The sequence below is a fragment of the Moschus berezovskii genome, chromosome 7, assembly GCF_049115385.1.
Source record: "Moschus berezovskii isolate FMDL1 chromosome 7, NW_MosBer_1.0, whole genome shotgun sequence".
Classification (NCBI taxonomy): Eukaryota; Metazoa; Chordata; class Mammalia; order Artiodactyla; family Moschidae; genus Moschus; species Moschus berezovskii.
The window spans coordinates 71,911,293-71,932,378 of record NC_142466.1 but is presented as its reverse complement, the minus strand read 5'-3'; the positions used below and the strand labels follow the sequence as shown (position 1 = coordinate 71,932,378).

Genomic DNA, 21,086 nt, shown 5'->3' with positions numbered 1-21,086 from the left:
GGCCACAGGACTGGAAAAGATCAGTTTTCATTCCAACCCCAAAGAAAGGCAATGCCAAAGAATGTTCAAACAGCTGCACAATCGCACTCATCTCACACGCTAGTAAAGTAATGCTCAAAATTCTCCAAGCCAGGCTTCAGCAATACGTGAACTGTGAACTTCCAGGTGTTCAAACTGGATTTAGAAAAGACAGAGGGCGGCGCAGACGCGAGAGACGCCGGGCTCCCGGCGGCGCAGACGCGAGAGACGCCCGGCTCCCGGCGGCGCAGACGCGAGAGACGCCCGGCTCCCGGCGCAACCGAACACGTGCAGAATCGTGGCTGAGAGGAGCTGCCCCGCGCCCAGGGTTAGGGCGGTGGCCGAGAGGAGCTGTACCACGTCCAGGAGGCGGTGGCTGCTTGGGCACCGGAGGGCCGAGAGGAGCTGATCCACTTTCAGGGCGGGAGGGGCGGCCTTGAGGAGATACCCCTCGTCCAACGTAAAGTACAGCAGCTGCGCCTTGCTGGAGCAGCTGGGAAGAGATACTCCACGACCAAGTGGAATATAAGAATCCAGTGTTCTGGGGAGGAAGGAACAAGATGGCAGAGGGATAAGACAGCGAGACCACTTTCTTCCCCACAAATTCATCAAAAGAACATTTGAACGTGGAGTAAAGTCCACAAAACAACTTCTGAATACTGGCAGAGGGCATCAGGCTCCCAGAAAAGCAGCCCATTGTCTTCTAAAGGAAAGAGAAGAAATCCAGCTCCACCCACCAGAACACTGACACATGCTTCCCTAACCAGGGAACCCGGACAAGTCACCTGTCCAACCTCACACACAGCGAAGAAACTACATAATAAAGAGAACTCCACAAACTGCAAGAAGAGAGAAAGGACACCCCAAGCAAAGCAATATAAGCAAGATGAAGAGGCAGAGAAATACCCAGCAAGTAAAGGAACAAGATAATTGCCCACCAACACAAACAAAAGAAGAAGATATAGGGAATCTACCTGATAAAGAATTTCGAATTTTGATGGTGAAAATGATTCAAAATCTTGAAAGCAAAATGGAGTTACAGATAAATAACCTGGAGAAAAGGATTGAGAAGATGGAAGAAAGATTTAATAAGGACTTAGAAGAAATAAAAAAGAGTCAATATACAATGAATAATGCAATAGATGAGATCAGAAACACTCTGGAGGGAACAAACAGTAGAATAACAGAGGCAGAAGACAGGATAAGCGAACTAGAACATAGAATTGTAGAAATAAATGAAACAGAGAGGAAAAAAGAAAAACGAATTAAAAGAAATGAGGACAATATTAGAGACCTCTGGGACAATGTTAAACGCTCCAACATTCGACTCATAGGAGTCCCAGAAGAAGAAGACAAAAAGAAAGACCATGAGAGAATACTTGAGGAGATAATAGTTGAAAACTTCCCTAAAATAGGGAAAGAAATAATCACCCAAGTCCAAGAAATCCAGAGAGTCCCCAACAGGATAAACCCAAGGCGAAATACTCCAAGACACATATTAATCAAATTAACAAAGATCAAACACAAAGAACAAATATTAAAAGCAGCAAGGGAAAAGCAGCAAATAACACTCAAGGGGATTCCCATAAGGATAACAGCTGATCTTTCAACAGAAACTCTTCAGGCCAGAAGGGAGTGGCAAGATATACTTAAAGTGATGAAAGAAAATAACCTACATCCCAGATTACTATACCCAGCAAGGATCTCATTCAAATATTAAGGAGAAATCAGAAGCTTTACAAACAAGCAAAAGCTGAGGGAATTCAGCATCACCAAACCAGCTCTCCAACAAATGCTAAAGGATCTTCTATAGACAGGAATCACAGAAAGAGTGTATAAACTTGAACCCAAAGCAATAAATAAAATGGCTACGGGATCGTACTTTTCAATAATTACCTTAAACGTAAATGGGTTGAATGCCCCAACCAAAAGACAAAGGCTGGCTGAATGGATACAAAAACAAAATCCCCATATATGTTGTCTACAAGAGACCCACCTCAAAACGAGGGACGCATACAGACTGAAAGTGAAGGGCTGGAAAAAGATAGTCCATGCAAATAGAGACCAAAAGAAAGCAGGAGTAGCAATACTCATATCAGACAAAATAGACTTTAAAACAAAGGCTGTGAAACGAGACAAAGAAGGAAACTACATAATGATCAAAGGATCAATCCAAGAAGAAGATATAACAATTATAAATATTTATGCACCTAACATAGGAGCACCGCGATATGTAAGACAATTACTAACAAGTATGAAAGGGGAAATTAACAATAACACAATAATAGTGGGAGATTTTAACACCCCACTTACATCTATGGATAGATCAACTAAACAGAAAATTAACAAGGAAACACAATCTTTAAATGATACAATAGACCAGTTAGACCTAATAGGTATCTATAGGACATTTCACCCCAAAACAATGAATTTCACCTTTTTCTCAAGCGCACACGGAACCTTTTCCAGGATAGATCACATCCTGGGACATAAATCTAGCCTAGGTAAATTCAAAAAAATTGAAATCATTCCAAGCATCTTTTCTGACCACAATGCAGTAAGATTAGATCTCAATTACAGGAGAATAACTATTAAAAGTGCCAACATATGGAGACTGAACAACACGCTGCTGAATAATGAACAAATCATAGAAGAAATCAAAAGAGACATCAAAATATGCATAGAAATGAATGAAAATGAAAACACAACAACCCAAAACCTCTGGGACACTGTAAAAGCAGTGCTAAGGGGGAAGTTCATAGCAATACAGGCACACCTCAAGAAACAAGAAAAAAGTCAACTAAATAACCTAACTCTACATCTAAAGCAACTAGAAAAGGAAGAAATGAAGAACCCCAGGGTCAGTAGAAGGAAAGAAATCATAAAAATTAGGGCAGAGATAAATGCAAAAGAAACAAAAGAGACCATAGCAAAAATCAACAAAGCCAAAAGCTGGTTCTTTGAGAAGGTGAATAAAATTGACAAACCACTAGCCAGACTCATCAAGAAACAAAGGGAGAAGAACCAAATCAATAAAATTAGAAATGAAAATGGAGAGATCACAACTGACAATACAGAAATACAAAGGATTATTAGAGAATACTATCAGCAATTATATGGCAATAAAATGAATAACCTGGAAGAAATGGACAAATTCCTAGAAAAGTACAACTTTCCAAAACTGAACCAGGAAGAAATAGAAAATCTGAACAAACCCATCACAAGCACGGAAATTGAAACTGTAATCAAAAATCTCCCAGCAAACAAAAGCCCAGGTCCAGACGGCTTCACAGCTGAATTCTACCAAAAATTTAGAGAAGAGCTAACACCTATTCTACTCAAACTCTTCCAGAAAATAGCTGAGGAAGGGAAACTTCCAAACTCATTCTATGAGGCCACCTAATCCCAAAACCTGGTAAAGACCCCACAAAAAAAGAAAACTGTAGGCCAATATCACTGATGAACATAGATGCAAAAATCCTTAACAAAATTCTAGCAATCAGAATCCAACAACACATTAAGAAGATCATACATCATGACCAAGTGGGCTTTATCCCAGGAATGCAAGGATTCTTCAATATCCGCAAATCAATCAACGTAATACACCACATTAACAAACTGAAAAATAAAAATCATATGATTATCTCAATAGATGCAGAGAAAGCCTTCGACAAAATTCAACATCCATTTTTGATAAAAACCCTCCAGAAAGTGGGAATTGAAGGGACATACCTCAACATAATAAAAGCTATATATGACAAACCCACAGCAAACATTATCCTCAGTGGTGAAAAACTGAAAGCATTTCCCCTAAAGTCAGGAACAAGACAAGGGTGCCCACTCTCACCACTACTATTCAACATAGTTCTGGAAGTTTTGGCCACAGCAATCAGAGCAGAAAAAGACATAAAAGGAATACAAATTGGAAAAGAAGAAGTAAAGCTTTCACTGTTCGCTGATGACATGATCCTCTACACAGAAAACCCTAAAGACTCTACCAGAAAACTACTAGAGCTAATCAATGATTACAGTAAAGTTGCAGGATATAAAATCAACACACAGAAATCCCTTGCATTCCTATACACTAATAATGAGAAAATAGAAAGAGAAATTAAGGAAACTATTCCATTCACTGTTGCAACGAAAAGAATTAAATACTTAGGAATATATCTACCTAAGGAAACAAAAGACTTGTACATAGAAAACTATAAAACACTAGTGAAAGTAATCAAAGAGGACACGAATAGATGGAGAAATATACCGTGTTCGTGGATTGGAAGAATAAATATTGTAAAAATGAGTATACTACCCAAAGTAATTTATACATTCAATGCAATCCCTATCAAGCTACCAACAATATTTTTCACAGAACTAGAACAAATAATCTCACAATTTGTATGGAAATACAAAAAACCTCGAATAGCCAAAGCAATTTTGAGGAAGAAGAATGGAACTGGGGGAATTAACCTGCCGGACTTCAGGCTCTACTACAAAGCCACAGTCATCAAGACAGTATGGTACTGGCATAAAGACAGAAATATAGATCAATGGAACAAAATAGAAAGCCCAGAGATAAACCCACGCTCCTATGGACACCTTATCTTCGACAAAGGAGGCAAGAATATAAAATGGAGAAAAGACAGTCTCTTTAACAAGTGGTGCTGGGAAAACTGGTCAGCCACTTGTAAAAGAATGAAACTAGAACACTTCCTAACACCATACACCAAAATAAACTCAAAATGGATTAAAGATCTAAATGTAAGACCAGAAACTATAAAACTCCTAGAGGAGAACGTAGGCAAAACACTCTCCGACATAAATCACAGCAGGATCCTCCAAGACCCACCTCCCAGAATATTGGAAATAAAAGCAAAAATAAACAAATGGGACCTAATTAAAATCAAAAGCTTCTGCACAGCAAAGGAAACTCTAAGCAAGGTGAAAAGACAGCCTTCAGAATGGGAGAAAATAATAGCAAATGAAGCAACTGATAAAGGATTAATCTCCAAATTATACAAGCAGCTCCTGCAGCTCAATTCCAGAAAACTAAGTGACCCAATCAAAAAATGGGCCAAAGAACTAAACAGACATTTCTCCAAAGAAGACATAAAGATGGCTAACAAACACATGAAAAAATGCTCAACATCCCTCATCATCAGAGAGATGCAAATCAAAACCACAATGAGATACCATTTCACACCAGTCAGAATGGCTGCTATCCAAAAGTCTACATGCAATAAATTCTGGAGAGGGTGTGGAGAGAAGGGAACCCTCTTACACTGTTGGTGGGAATGCAAACTAGTACAGCCACTATGGAGAACAGTGTGGTGATTCCTCAGAAAACTGGAAATAGAACTGCCATATGATCCAGCAATCGCACTCCTGGGCATACACACCGAGGAAACCAGAATTGAAAGAGACACATGTACTCCAATGTTCATTGCAGCACTGTTTATAATAGCCAGGACATGGAAGCAACCTAGATGTCCATCTGCAGATGAATGGATAAGAAAGCTTTGGTACATATACACAATGGAGTATTTCTCAGCCATCAAAAAAAATGCATTTGAATCAGTTTTAATGAGGTGGATGAATTTGGAGCCAATTATACAGAGTGAAGTAAGCCAGAAAGAAGAACATCAATACTGTATATTAACGCATATATATGGAATTTAGAAAAATGGTAACCTGAACCCTGTATAAGAGACTGCAAAAGAGACATAGGCATTTAGAACAGTCTTTGGGACTCTGTGGGAGAGGGTGAAGGTGGAATGATTGGGGAGAATAGAATTGTAGCATGTATATTATCATAAGTGACCAGTCCAGGTTCGACGCATAAATTTTCCTCTGTTCATTTCTTTGCATTTGTGCTTTTTCAATAAAAATACTTTTAACTGAAAAAAAAAATAAAAAAATTAAAAAAAAAAGAAAAGACAGAGGAAGCAGAGTTCAAATTGCCAACATCTGTTGGATCATCAAAAAAGCGAGAGAATTCCAAAAGAACATCTACTTCTGCTTTATTACCTACGCCAAAGCCTTTGACTGTGTTGGTCACAATAAACTGGAAAAGTCTGAAAGAGATGGGAATACCAGACCACCTGATCTGCCTCCTGAGAAATATGTATACAGGTCAAGAAGCAACAGTTAGAACTGGACATGGAACAACAGGCTGGTTCCAAATTGGGAAAGGAGTACGTCAAGGCTGTATATTGTCACCATGCTTATTTAACTTATATGCAGAATACACCATGCAAAATGCCGGGCTGGATGAAGCACAAGCTGGAATCAAGATTGCCAGAAGAGATATCAATAACCTCAGAGACGCAGATGACACCATCATTATGGCAGAAAGCGAAGAGCCTCTTAATGAATGAGGAGAGTGAAAAAGTTGGCTTAAAACTCAACATTCGGAAAACTAAGATCATGACATCCAGACCCATCACTTCATGTCAAATAGATCGGGAAACAATGGAAACAGTGAGAAACTTTATTTTGGTGGGGGCTCCAAAATCACTGCAGATGGTGACTGCAGCCATGAAATTAAAAGATGCTTGCTCCTTGGAAGAAAATCCATGACCACCCTAGACAGCATATTAAAAAGCAGAGACATTACTTTGCCAACAAAGGTCCATCTTGTTAAAGCTGTGGTTTTTCCAGTAGTTCATGTATAGATGTGAGAGTTGGACTATAAAGAAAGCTGAGCACCAAAGAATTGATGCTTTTGAACTGTGGTGTTGGAAAAGACTCTTGAGAGTCCCTTGAACTGCAGGGAGATCCAACTAGTCCATCCTCAAGGAAATCAGTCCTGAATATTCATTGGAAGGACTGATGTTGAAGCTGAAACTTCAATACTTTGGCCACCTAATGCGAAGAACTGACTCATTGGAAAAGACCCTGATGCTGGGAAAGATTGAAGGTGGGAGGAGAAGGGGATGACAGAGGATGAGATGGTTGGATGGCATCACTGACTCAATGGACATGAGTTTGGGTAAACTCCGGGAGTTGGTTATGGACAGGGAAGCCTGGTGTGCTGCAGTCCATGGGGTCGAAAAGAGCTGGAGATGACAAGAATTACTTTTCCTCGAGGAATCCCTGTTTGTTTAGAAGCACAATTGCTGTTCAGAGGCTGACCAAGCATGTGTATGAGTGTTTGGGGAACCAGAGACAAGTAACGGGAGGATGTTTGCACTGATAGAACCATGGCTGGACTGAGAAATGTGGGAATCTTTGAAAAGGAGAATCTCTAAATATTTAATATCTTAGTAGGTTCAGAGAGAAACTGATTTTCTAGTAATAAAATGGTGTGCCTCTTTATGTTAAAAAATAAAAGACTACTCAGTGTATCATAATACTTTATTTAGAATTGGCTAGGAATTGTTGATTGTTCTGAATCAGATAGCTTTGGAAGAGGTGTATGAAAGTGTTTACATTTTAAATAATAAAATGAATCACTCATCCCAATGAACAACATTGCACTATATATTATTTGGCTTTAACCAGCCAGTCTCAGAGTTAGTGGTATAGCCAGTAGTTGGACTATATACTTTGCACATGCAAAAAAATGAAATACTTACTTTGAATTGGTTAACACCAGCTGAGAACACTTTTAAAATCTCTATTCCAGTGTCTTATGTTGCTTTTATCAGGTTCAATTTACACTTTGCCAATTATTTAAAGGATTCACGTGGAAACCTGAGTTTACAGGTGCCATATTACTATTTTTCTATTGTTTCAGCATCCCTTATGGATTGGTATCCCAAGCAACTAGAGTTAGGATAGGTTATAATAGTCTGTAAGAAGTCTCAATGTTAATCTCTTCTAACAAACTGATGAAAGTTTGAATCCGAGCAACCTTAGTGGCTATGGTGAGCAGTGAAGTGAAACACTGGGTAGGAGCTTGAACTTTTTGACATGTTATGTCTCTTCTAAACATTAGAGTCTATGAGTTTACAACTTTGTGTATGGATGACCCAGGTGTCACTAATGGTAAAGAACTTGCCTGCCAATGCAGGAAACATAAGAGATGAGTGTTTGTAACCTGGGTTGTGAAGATCCCCTGGAGGAGGGCAGGGCAACGCACTCCAGTATTCTTACCTGGAGAATCCCATGGACAGAGGAGCCTGACAGGCTACAGTCCATGGGGTTGCAAAGAGTCAGACACGACTGAAGTGACCTAGCACAACCCAGCACCAGGAAAAAGTGCTTCAGGGAAATTTCTAAGACTAGTTCAGTGTATGAAATCCAGTGATCATGTGATGAACGTGAACAGTTAAGGTAGAGATGAGCTAGGTAGACCCACATTCATGGAAGTGAAATCTGTTTGGTTAATATGTGGGTCATATTTATCACAGGCAAAAGCAGGGGAAAGAATGACTTTCATGTAGTTAGTCTAGGAAGATTGTGCCTTGTAATTCTTCTTGAGACCTATCTTCATCCATCCATCATCTTCATCTGCTCCATTGCCATCACCACCACCACCGTCACTAGAACTGGCAGTTTTCGAGACTTCTAATATGCCAGCTTCTGCTTATATTTCTGCTTGTGATTTCTTTCTTTGATTCTTCAGTATCTGGGAATTTATCTTTCTTTTAAGAGCACATATGTATTTTTAAATGTTTATTTATATTGCCCAACATATGTGGTTCATGGGGTCGCAAAGAGTCGGACACGACTGAGCGACTGAACTGAACTGAACATATATGTGTTGAAAGTGGGGAGAAGAATCAGTTAATTCCAGTTCACTTTGCCATGTTGACAGCAAAATTCATATCTATTCTACTAATACTTAGTAATTGCCTACTATGTGGCAAGTATCACTCTAGGTGTTAGGGATAAAAGACACATCTCCTGGCCTTCGTGAAGCTTAGATTCCTATAGAAATCTACTCATCACTTACTATGTGCCAGGAGACTATTCGAGGCTTTACATATGTTAACTCATAGAATCATCACATTCATCCTGTGAGAGAAGTGTCATTATTATATCCATTTTACAGCTGAGGAAACTGAGGTATACAGAAGTTAAGTCACTTGCCCAAGGTCATGCTGATAGTGAATATAAGAGTTACAGAGCAGGTGCCATGTCCTGCTCTGTAACCACTATACCATACAGCCTTTCTATATGCCTAGAATACAGTGGGCAACCTAGATAGCATATTAAAAAGCAGAGACATTACTTTGCCAACAAAGGTCCATCTAGTCAAGGCTATGGTTTTTCCAGTGGTCAGGTATGGATGAGAGAGTTGGACTGTGAAGAAAGCTGAGTGCCAAAGAATTGTTGCTTTTGAACTGTGGTGTTGGAGAAGACTCTTGAGAGTCCCTTGGACTGCAAGGAGATCCAACCAGTCCATTCTAAAGGAGATCAGTCCTGGGTGTTCATTGGAAGGACTGATGCTAAAGCTGAAGCTCCAATACTTTGGCCACCTCATGTGAAGAGTTGACTCACAGGAAAGGACTCTGATGCTGGGAAGGATTGGGGGTAGGAGGAGAAGGGGACGACAGAGAATGAGATGGCTGGATGGCATCTCCGACTTGATGGACATGAGTTTGAATGAATTCCGGGAGTTGGTGATGGACAGGGAGGCCTGGCGTACTGTGATTCATGGGGTCACAAAGAGTCAGACATGACTGAGAGACTGAACTGAACTTGGTAATTATTTAGTGAATGATGAAATGAGTAAATGATCACACTGTACTGTATCACCTGCAGTTTGTCTATCCTCTAGCAGATTCTGAGTTCCTTGAGGATAAGAACAATGTCTTCTTTGACTTAGTGCCAAAGTCAGGGCCTGAATGGAGTACCTGCTCAGTAAGATATTGAACACTGGAATAAACGAACTGCCAGATGGTTTTTGGAATGACAATGATTCTCAACTTTATGGTGCTTAAGAGACACCTGGGATTCTGGAAAATAGAGGCTGCAAGATTATACCCTCAGGTCTTGGAATCTTCATTTTTAATGGGCCCCAGAAATGGTCTGTGTACCTCCCTCTTTGGTCACACTTTGTAGGGGCTGTCAGTGAATAACAGAGCCACGGGGCACCATGGGTGACTGTTAGGTTACTGAGGTCTTGCTAGGGTGGAAGCTTTGAAGCCTCATATTAGAGAAAACTCTTGAAAACCAGTAAGGAGAGATTTACTCCCCAGGGAACCTAGGTAAATTGCCTTCGATACATAGTGACTCAGACCTGTGGAGTTTCAAGTCTTAGATTTGATGTTCTACAGATTGTCACAAAGATATACATTCTGCCATCTAACATTACTGAGCAAGGCACCTACAGGCTTATCTGAACACATCACAGTTTCTTGTCATAAGTGATGGTTTGAACAGCAGCATTGGTTTTTGGAAGTCTTAGTGTAGGCAATTTCAGAGAATAGAAATTTAAACTGTGGAAGGCTATTATATGATAAAATGAACACTAAGAATTCTTTCTCTTAACTGGTCCCCAGTGTTTTCCTCTTTAAAATGAGAAGGTTGAATTGAATGATCTCAAGTTCTATCCATAGTATTTGTAATAATATCTGTTATTTATTGCATGCCTACTGTGTGTCACTATTTTGGGACTTTACCTTTATTGTTTCTGATACTTAATTTTCCAGACTAATGTAACCATATAGTCATTATGCTCCCAGAGAGATGTGTTATTTTTTTAAATCTAATGTCTATTGATAGCTTCCTGTGTGCCAGGCATCAGGCTAGACACTGAGTACTTTGCCAGGCACTGAGGCTTAAGCTGCCCTATGTCACAAAGCTAGGACGTAGTAGGGTGGGAGTCAACCTCAAGTATATTAAACTGAAGTCCAGGCTCTTTCTTGTTCCTCTCACGTATTTCTTATAAGACTCCATATCTGTAACGTAAATGTGAGATCACTGACGTTTTTCCTTAATTCCTGTGCTAGTGATTCTTGTGGTTACGTGGTAGAATCATCCAAGACACTACTTCAAACCCATTAAATGACTATCTGTAGGGGAGGAGAAGGGGAGTGGGAAGGGGAAATCAATGTCTTGTTTTAATAATTCCCCAGGTGGTTCAAATGTGTTTCCAGAATTGAACACCAAATACTGTACATTCTATTTTTTTAAAAAGCACATGTATTTCTAATTGATGCAGAGTACGTGACAAAACTGACCATCTTAATCATTTTTAAGTGTACAGTTTAGTAGTGTTAAGTACATTTGCCTTATTATACCAACTAATCTCCAGAAAATCTTCCCAAACAGAAGTGTTGAACCCACTAAACGATAATTCCTCATTTCCCTGCCTAGCCCCTAGCAACCACTGTTCTATTTTCTGTCTCAATGAATTTGCCTATTCTAGGTACCTGATATAAGTGGAATCATACACTATTTATTTAATGGTCCCAAGGTTCATCCATATTGTAGCATGTGTCAGAATTTCCTTCCTTTTTAAGACTGAATAATACTCCATTTTATGTATATTCCACATTTTGTTTAGCTATTCATCCATCAATGGACACTTCCTACTTTTGGCTATTGTGAATAAATGCTTCTATGAACATGGGTGTATAAATATCTGTTCAAAACCCTGATTTTAATTCTTGTGAGTACATCCCTAGAAGTGGAATTGCTGGATCATATGGTAATTCTATTTTAAATTTTTTGAGGAACTGCCACACTGTTTTCCAAAGTGGCAGCACCATTTTACATTCCCAACAGAGCACAAGGGCTCCAATTTCTCCACATCCTCATCAACACTTGTACTTTTTCTATTTTTTGATGGTAACCATCCTAAAGGGTATGAGGTTTTAGATTCTAGTTTTTAACTCCAATTATATTTATGTGGGGAAGTCTATCACATAGTTTTAGTTTTAGTTATTTGTCTGTAAATCTTTAAATGATGTCACTTTCGTTTTGCATTATTTTTCTTCCCACACTTGGAGAATCTCTCCAGATTCAGTATTGATCACTCTTCTCAGAACTATGGGGAAGGGGTTGATGTTGAGGAGGTGTTGGAAGGGATCTCTGCTTTCAAGTTGCTTATAATCTCCAGCTGGGAGCTTGGCTGTAGCCTCACTGGATTTTCATCCTGGTTCAAGTCATACCTGTTCATATCTTGTGACTGATTTTCTCAAGTCCTTGAAAGATGTTGATAGCTAAATACACACAAAAGTATACACGGTAGCCGAGTGAAGAGTGAGAAGATATTTCATGTAGAAAGAATAAGTGGAGTGAATTGCAGAGCTGGGAATGGCTATAGTATTTCAGAAAGAAGATTGGCTTGATTAGAACTAAAATTCATGTTGGTTAAAGGTGTAAAATAATGTCAGATAGGTCAAAGACAGATTTGGAAAGATCTTGAAAGTTAGGTGGGGCATTTGAAATTGTTGGGGCAGGCTGTAAGGCTGTCAATGAGGGCAGTGTGTGGCAGGCCTTCAGCAGTGTCTGCATTGGTGGGATGGAGAGGAGGGATGCTATGCCAGGTGAGTGGTCATGTAGACAGAAGCATCATCAAGAATGCTAGACTGGAAAGGCAAATATAAAAGTTATCTTTAAAGGAGAAACTGTAAGCTTTGAAAATAGGTTGAATATGGGAATTCTGAGAGTGGGAAGAAGCTTCTTTTAAAGTTATAAACATTCTTGGGATAAAGTAGTTATCTTTTTAAAGGGGATTGTTGTTGTGAGGAAAAAGCTCCAATATTGGTATTAGGCTTATGTTTGATTGCAAGAAACAGAAATCCCAAAATATCAATGACTTAAATAAGATGGAAGTTTGTATTTCTGTCGCTAAAAGAAAGTCCAGAAATGAGCAGACAAGGATTCAGATAACTGGCCAGGGTTCCCATGGTCACATTCACATCCATGCTGACAAAACCAGACTCACCTTCCTGCCTGTCTTTGCTCCTTCTCCTCCTTTCACTTCCATTGATTGTTAAAATCCAGGCTTTATCCCACTTGATTTCCCATAATCAGCCATCAGTAAATGCCGTTGTACATCTGCCATCTGTCTTTGATCCGCCCTTTCACTCGGCCTCTCCTGCCCCAGCCCTGGGCTCAGCTCTCTCCTTTGGACCTTTACCTCAACCTCCATGAAATGGTCTTCCAGTCTCTTCTGCAATCCATCCTTCTCATGGCTGCTCAGTTAGCCTTTCCAGAGCACACATCACTCCTGACTCCAAGCCCTTTGATGATCTCTCCCATAACTTCTAGAATAGTTAGAACTTGACATTCAAAAGTCCAGGTCTGTTAACTAAAATCTTGCCCCCTAAAACAATTGCTTAATTTCATTTTAACATCCTCATTTTAATCTCATCTAATTTTCAAAACACTTTAAGGGAGATGACTTTTAGGTAAATTTCTCTTTAGGAGAATTAATGATAAGGAGAAACCACTTTAGTTGAAGTGTTTTTACATCCAAGGCCAAGTAACAAGCTGACTGCACTCTACTTTTTCAAATATAGTCCAATTTTGTCTTATTAGATCAAGACTATGTTCCTAGTTTACCAAATATCTGTGAATTTTTGGATTATCTTCCCTGCACATCAGAGTTAGGAAGTTAGATCTAAGAAGAGTTGGCCTGACACCTAGAAACAGGCCTGGCTGGGGGGCTGGAGGAGCCTGAGAGCTCATGGTTTTCTGAGGTCTGCCCTGCCCGAGATGATGCTGGGAAAGGGACAGGATCTTCCCCCTCTGTTTGGAGAAGGGAGAAAAGGATGGGCAATAGGAGGGGAATTTGTATTTCGAGGGGAGCATCTCTCTGGGCCTAACTTGAAATGGATGTCTCAACTGTAATGCTCACTCTTACATGACCATTTTGTCTTACAATCTCCAGCCTCAGATGGCTAGTCCATAAGATGGAGACTAATCACAGGAATCCCCCAGCTTCCTTCTGTTGTTATTATCAAGTTCAAAGATGCTGGATTTGAAACATTTTCTAACTTTATCTAGGTTATGGGAGTTTTAATACTTCCTCTGTTCCTTTTCTATGACTTCTGTAACAAACTACCACAAATTAGATGGCTTAAAACAACAGCAATTTATTCTCTCTCAGTTCTGGAGGCTAGCAATACAAAATCAAGGTGTTAGCAGGCCCCGACTCTATCTCCAATGGCCTCAGGAAGCATTTTTCCTTGCCTCTTCCCAGCTTCTAGTAGGTGCCAGAAATCTTTGGCATTCCTTGGCTTGTAGATGGATCACTCCAAGCTCTGCCTCCGTAGTCATATGTGGTTCTTCCTGTGTGTCTGGGTCTCTGTTTTCTCTTCTTTTACAGAATGACCTCATCTTAGCTAATTACATCTAAAGGGCCCTATTTCCCAAGAAGATCACATTCTGAGATTCCAAATGGACATGAATTTTGGGGGATACTGTTCAACACAGTGTACCCTTTTACTGTCTGTTTTTGAACTAAGATAACACAGGCTCAGGGCTCAGCACAGCACTGCTATAGAAAATGCAGTGCATGGGTGCTCTTACTGCCGTCACTATAGTTGTCACACTATTTACCCTTCCTCCTTTATGGTCCCCTCTCCCTGTCTGCCCTCAGCTCCACAGATGTGGGCTTTGATCTGCTAGACTCTTCTCTCCCCCAGCATGAAATGAATCTTAAATTCTCTTCTAGAGGAAAAATATGTTCATTTTTACAGGGAGAGAGTAAGAGGGGATGCTGGTAAGGTGCCTCGTTAAAATAATGAATTGAAAATGAGAGGGGTGTTAAGGACCAAGTTGGCCCATGCCAAAATATTTTAGGACCTCTAACAACTATTCATCCAACTAAACTCATATTTAACAAACAATTGAGCCAGCACCTTTGTGTGTCTGTAGCCTGTGTAGTGAGGGTAGGAATGGCTTCAAAAGGGGCAGAAAGAGCCATCTCGGGGTATGGAAACTGACTGAAGGAGACATGTTAAGGACACAGCCCTGGGTGAATGGGTGGAAAGGACACCACATGCCCAGGTTCAAGTCCTGGCTCTGCCTCTGACTTCATGTGAGATTTGGTGCAGTTCCCTTCCCCAGTCTGAGTTGCACTTTCCCCATCTGTGAAATAAGGGGTTAGGCCATGAGAACTCTGGGACCACACACCTAGGAGGAAATTGGAGAGGAGGATGTGCTAAAAGGAGCCACAAGAGAGCTCTGCTGTAGGGGTTAAGAAAAGTCACCCACCTCTCATGCCACTTATAAAAACCGGACATTCACAGTGAGATGCTACGTGACACAGAGACCTCTTTCATTGTTTATTCATGTGATTCTTAGAACAACTCTGCGAGGTAAGCATCTGAGGCGTTTATATTCCTGTTTTACAGATGGGGAAAATGAAGTTCGAAGCAGGCTGTCCTGACTGCAAGATGCCACATTGTTTCTGAGATGCCACAGCAGTGGCTGCCTCTTAGCTCAGTGCCAGCTCACTCCAGGAGTGGAGAAAAGTTCCCGGGTTCCGCACCACTCAACACCATGCCACACGTCGTGTGTGCTCTGCAAATAGCTCTTGGTGGTAAGTGACTCAGACCCTGGGGAGGAAGGGGAAACTAACGAGGGTGTGGCTCAGCCAACACCTACCGCCTTGTGCCGGGCACTGCCCTTGGCTCTATGGGCCTAGGAGTGAACAAAGCAGGCACAGTCACTGTCTTCAGGAAGCTCAGAGTCTGTCAGGAAGACAGATGCTTAACCAATAATCACCCAAATTTAATGGAACAAGGACAAGCATGTGATATGCTGAGGAGGAGAGGTTCCTAGTGCTTTCAGGGGGAAGGTTGAAGAGGTCCCTTGACTCTGGAGACAGCCAGGCAAGGCTTCCCTGAGGAGATGAGGCTGCAGCTAAGGCTTGTCAGAGGAAAGGAGGTGGGGCTATAGCTGGCACTGAGAGGGGGCCTGAGGGTTACAGGAAAGCTGAAAAGAAGACCAAAGCAAAGGTTCTGTTTTACTTTCTTTGTTGTAACTCCAACTTCCCTAAAGGACACCTTGAAAAAAAGAGAAAATGGTTTCAGGAGCTGTTATTTTTTGCCACCTCACACTTGAAACTAGGCTCAGTGGAAGAAGTTTAATGTGAAACTTTTAATGTACTGTGCGTTAACTGCATTAAATATAAAATGCATTTAAAGTAGGACTCCAGGCCTTTGTTTCTACTTGTGCAACACGTCCACTTGTGTTGGTACTCAGAGATTTAGAGACTGGTCTTTTCCTCACATTAGAAGCCAGAGGGTATCTCTAAGGGACAAGAGCATGAGTGAACTTGAGTTTTGAGTGTTTAAGCATAGCTTCACTGCCATTCTTTCCCCTCTCTACTGACATCCCTTCCTGGTCACTCCTCTTCCTTCATGATCAAGAGCAGCTCAGGAAATCATTGTGTAGATAGACACTGAAAACATGATCTGAAAAATCTTACATTGCCTTTGTTCTGTTCCTTATTAATTGCATGGCCACAGTTTCCTCAACCTGTAACAAGGAGATGATAATACCTCCTTCATAAGATTAGTCCTTTAAATTTTCCAGGTTTTGCATTCTATAGATGTAGCAACAGTCCTAAAAAAATTAGGTGATTTGTGCTAAGTTATGCAGCTAGCTGCAACAATCAGGAATACAGCCCAGGTCTCCTATCTCTAAATCTGATGTTCTTTTCACTAGCAAAGCTTCAACCATGGCTCATTGATGTGTCATGAGTGGGTGGTCTTTGCTGTGCTAAAAGGGCAGTCTCCTGGGGTGACAAGGTAAGGCCTAGGCTGAAAGAAAAACAAAAATTCAGAAGCCCTGCAAATAGGGTACTATACTTAAAAAAAAACCCTCCAATATGCTTGTTTTGCTATTATATGACATCATTGGTCATAGCTGTAATTTTGTGTGTGTGTGTGCTAGTTCACTGGTTGGAAGCAGAATTCTCTGTGAGAACACTGCCCTGGAGTGTCATACACTTGTATGGTGAATGACATGTACTAGGTCTGTGGCATGATCAGATCTCCAGTTCCCTTTGTGCTGGGCAGCTGAAGGTTACATGTCCCCCCATCTCAACCCTCAACTCCTGAAGTCGTCATTTAGTAATGCTGGCCATCCTGGTATCAGATTCAGATTGTGACATGGTTTCAAGGAGTCACTTCCATCTCTCTTATTTTCGCAACCTCAATTCCAAATTTATCAGGAATAACTGCTTGGCTTCCAATGTCCTTGCATGGACTCCATTACATTTTGTGGAATTTTAATTCACACCCCTTTTAGTCAGAAAACATGGATGAGTGAGTCGGTATATTCTTTTTATTTTCTCTCTTCACTGTTAATTCCCTTTAAAAAAAAAAGGATAGGAGAATGTTAAACATTTTGAAAGAGACAGCTAATCAATACACATTATTCTCCAAACATTCTAGGAAATTCAAGGAAATTATAAAGTACCTCCTAAAGGCTCTTCAGTTATCTGAATGCCTGCCCTTCAGATGGAAAGTTTCCTCTTGGCACATAAAGAAGTCAAATTAGGCCCAGAAGAGACTATCCTTGTTGGAGTGTGAATGTCAAAGAAACAATCTTCAGTAAAATAGCTTTCTCTTTCATCAGGCTCTGGAGAGAAGAATAACTTTGGTTATCGGTAATTCCTGTGCAGAGCACAGTGAGAGAATTTTGGAGATTGTAAGAACTGATATTTGTATGGGATCAAAATGTCATGATAAGGATTTTCACTTGTTCTGTCGCTGGTGAAGACAGTTCACGTCAGAGTGCACTAGGATTTGGGAGATAGAGAAAGGACTGGACCAGCCTCTCACGAGACAGGGGAGAAGTGCCTTTATCAAGGCCAAGTGGTACCTGCTCGAAAATGTCTCCTTCCTTAGATATGTGGACAAACATTGGCCCATCTCCTCTGCAGACTTCAGAGGATCTGGTAAGACTCTAGAGTCAGGGCATTGTCTCCAGCACAGGGGACAGCCCCCTAGAGGGATATTTACAAACATTTTCCTGGTGACCAGCTTCCATAGCTGAGAGATTTCAAGAGAATTAGAGGAAAGAAGCAGTCCCTAGGAACCGAAACCCAATGAGTTTCACAATCATTAATCAAGCTAAAGTTCACCTTTTCTCTGAGTGAATTCCATGATACCAGTTCAGGCTGGACCAACAGGCTGAAGTCTTCATTTGGGAGACCCTCCTAGGGTCTGAGAGGAGGCTATGCCTCTCACAGCTTCCTGAATGTCAGAGGTACAAGCCACCAGAGGTTCCTGGAGTGGTCATTGAGGTCCTGGCTCGATGTCCCTGATTATCAGCTCTAGAAATTCTATGGTGTCCTTTCATACTCCAGGAACTAACTCAGAGGTCCAACTCACCTACATCTGGGGGCTACTGCAGAAAGGTTCAATTCAGTTTAAATGCATTAGGGAGGCAACACTGCTTCCCTCGTAGCTCAGTCGGTAAAGAATCTGTCTGCAATGCAGGAGACCCAGGTTTGATTCCTGGGTTAGGAAGATCCCCTGAAGAAGGAAATGGCAACCCACTCCAGTATTCTTGCCTGGAGAATCCCATTGACAGAGGAGCCTGGCAGGCTACAGTCCATGGGGTTGCAAGAGTCGGGCACAACTTAGCAACTGAACTACCACCATGGTTTGTTTACAGTATTGTTCCATAGGAGATGAACTTCTCCTTTATCGTCTTAGGTTCTGTGACTATACCTGAGAATTAAACTGTCATGAAATAGGTTAATAGGAGAAAAGCTAGAAATTGTATTTAATATTTTTATATGTATATGGGAGCCTTCATAAGAAAAAATATTTTTACATGTATATGGGAGCCTTCCCCATTTCCTTCTCCAGAAGATAGTCCCAACCCAGGAATCGAACCCAGGTCTCCTGCATTGCAGATTCTTTACTGACTGAGCTACAAGAGAAGCAGTGCTGCCTCCCTAATGCATTTAAACTGAATTGGACCTTTCTGCAGTAGCCCCCAGATATAGGTGAGTTGGACCTCTGAAGGTGCTAAGAAGCTCTTAGGACTGAGAAGAACTCATACCCTTTTAAACAAAGAATGATAAATTTGTGGAAAAGTAACAAGACAAAGGAAAAGGCATTTAAGTTTCTAGGGGCAGAGGATCATGGAAAGTGACTAGGAAATATATTGGGGAAACTTAACTTATATGCAGAGTACATCATGAGGAACGCTGGGCTGGAAGAAGCACAAGCTGGAATCAAGATTGCTAGGAGAAATATCAATCACCTCAGATATGCAGATGACACCACCCTTATGGCAGAAAGTGAAGAGGAACTCAAAAGCCTCTTGAGGAGAGTGAAAAGGTTGGCTTGAAGCTCAACATTCAGAAGACAAAGATCATGGCATCTGGTCCCATCACTTCATGGGAAATAGATGGGGAAACAGTGAAAACAGTGTCAGACTTTATTTTTTTGGGCTCCAGAATCACTGCAGATGCTGATTGCAGCCAGGAAATTAAAAGACGCTTACTCCTTGGAAGGAAAGCTATGACCAACCTAGATAGCATATTAAAAAGCAGAGACATTACTTTGCCTACCAGGGTCCGTCTAGTCAAGGCTATGGTTTTTCCCGTGCTCATGTATGGATGTGAGAGTTGGACTGTGAAGAAAGCTGATCGCCGAAGAATTGATGCTTTTGAACTGTGGTGTTGGAGAAGACTCTTGAGAGTCCCTTGGACTGCAGGGAGATCCAACCAGTCCATTCTAGAGGAGATCAGTCCTGGGTGTTCATTGGAAGGACTGATGCTAAAGCTGAAACTCCAATACTTTGGCCACCTCATGTGACGAGTTGACTCACTGGAAAAGACTCTGATGCTGGGAGGGATTGGGGGCGGGAGGAGACGGGGATGACAGAGAATGAGATGGCTGGATGGCATCACCGACTCGATGGACATGAGTTTGAGTGAACTCCGGGAGTTGGTGTTGGACAGGGAGGCCTGGCGTGCTGTGATTCATGGGGTCGCAAAGAGTCGGACACAACTGAGCTACTGAACTGAAGTGAACTGAACTGAATGGAATATAAGGATTATTTTAGTAGATTTGTTTGTACAGATCCATTTTGGTGTCAACTTACCTGGTGATAAGAATGTTCTCTTCCTGGTGCAGGGAGGTCACCTTGCTTATAGGAAGTTTTATAACCTTTTTCATGTCACAGAGAGGAAGTCAGAGAACCCTTCTGGCCTGTGCCTTCAGCTCAAAATAATCAGTATGCAAAATGCATATTTTGGGGTGGTTTGTTCTGAATCCCTTTGGTTCAGATCTCAGTTTTTTATTGAATATATTCTGTCTATAACTTTGGGCAAGTAATTTAACTCCTGTTAGCTGGGACTTCTGTGCTCTTTTATCGCTCCTCCTTATTCCTGGTAGGTTCAAGGATGTGTCATAAAGCCACTGAGAACATCTACAATGAGAGGATTTAATCTAAATGCTGGAGATATGGCAACAAATGAAAGAGATCAAGTGCCTGCCCCTGTGGGGCTTATATACCAGTAGAGAGACAAACAGTAAACAATAATATAATACAATATGGTGTTACATAATATAATATGGTATAACATAACATAATATGTCAGTGCTAAGAATAACAAACATCAGAAGTGATCAGGAGACCAGGAGATCATTTCTCTGAAAAAATGATGTTTGTTGCAGAATCTTGGGTAAAGTGGAGAAATGAAATGTGAATATCTGGTATAAAAATGATCCATTCAAGGGGAATGACAAGCACAATTCTTCCTGAAGCAAGAGGGTAATTGGTGGCCTAGAGTACCAGAGTGGCAGGATTAAGTGAGTAGATGGAAGGAAATGAAGTTGAGAGGTAGTGGGAAGACAGCTCAGCTCAGCAGGGGTCTTGTAGGCCATGGTTTAAGATTTCATCCATATTCTGAATGAGACAGGAAACTATTGAAGGTCTCTTGATTGGCCTAAGTTATATCTTTTAAGTGTTGTTCTGGTTGCTATAAGAATAATAGACTGTAAAGAGGTAAGGGTGGAAAAACCAGTGAAGATTGACAGTATTCAGACAAAAGAAATTTGTGGGTTGGAGTAGGGTGGCACTGGTGGGGAGGCAACAAGAGGTTGTATTCATGATGTATTTCAAGATAGAAGTGACAATACTTCTAAGGGACGGACTGGACATTAATGGGGAGTAGACAGAAGAGTTGAGCT

At 41.0% G+C, this 21,086-nt stretch overlaps 1 long non-coding RNA gene across 3 annotated transcripts in view; it reads left to right on the top strand.

Annotated features, from left to right (window-relative positions):
- The window catches only part of LOC129556862 (uncharacterized), a 622,407-nt gene that overhangs the window by 323,708 nt on the left and 277,613 nt on the right, over window positions 1-21,086 (top strand). For all 3 annotated transcript variants that reach the window (XR_016037858.1, XR_008686110.2, XR_008686108.2), the window contains one exon: window positions 15,276-15,463. This is a non-coding gene — a long non-coding RNA (uncharacterized LOC129556862). The remainder of the gene's footprint in view (window positions 1-15,275; window positions 15,464-21,086) is intronic.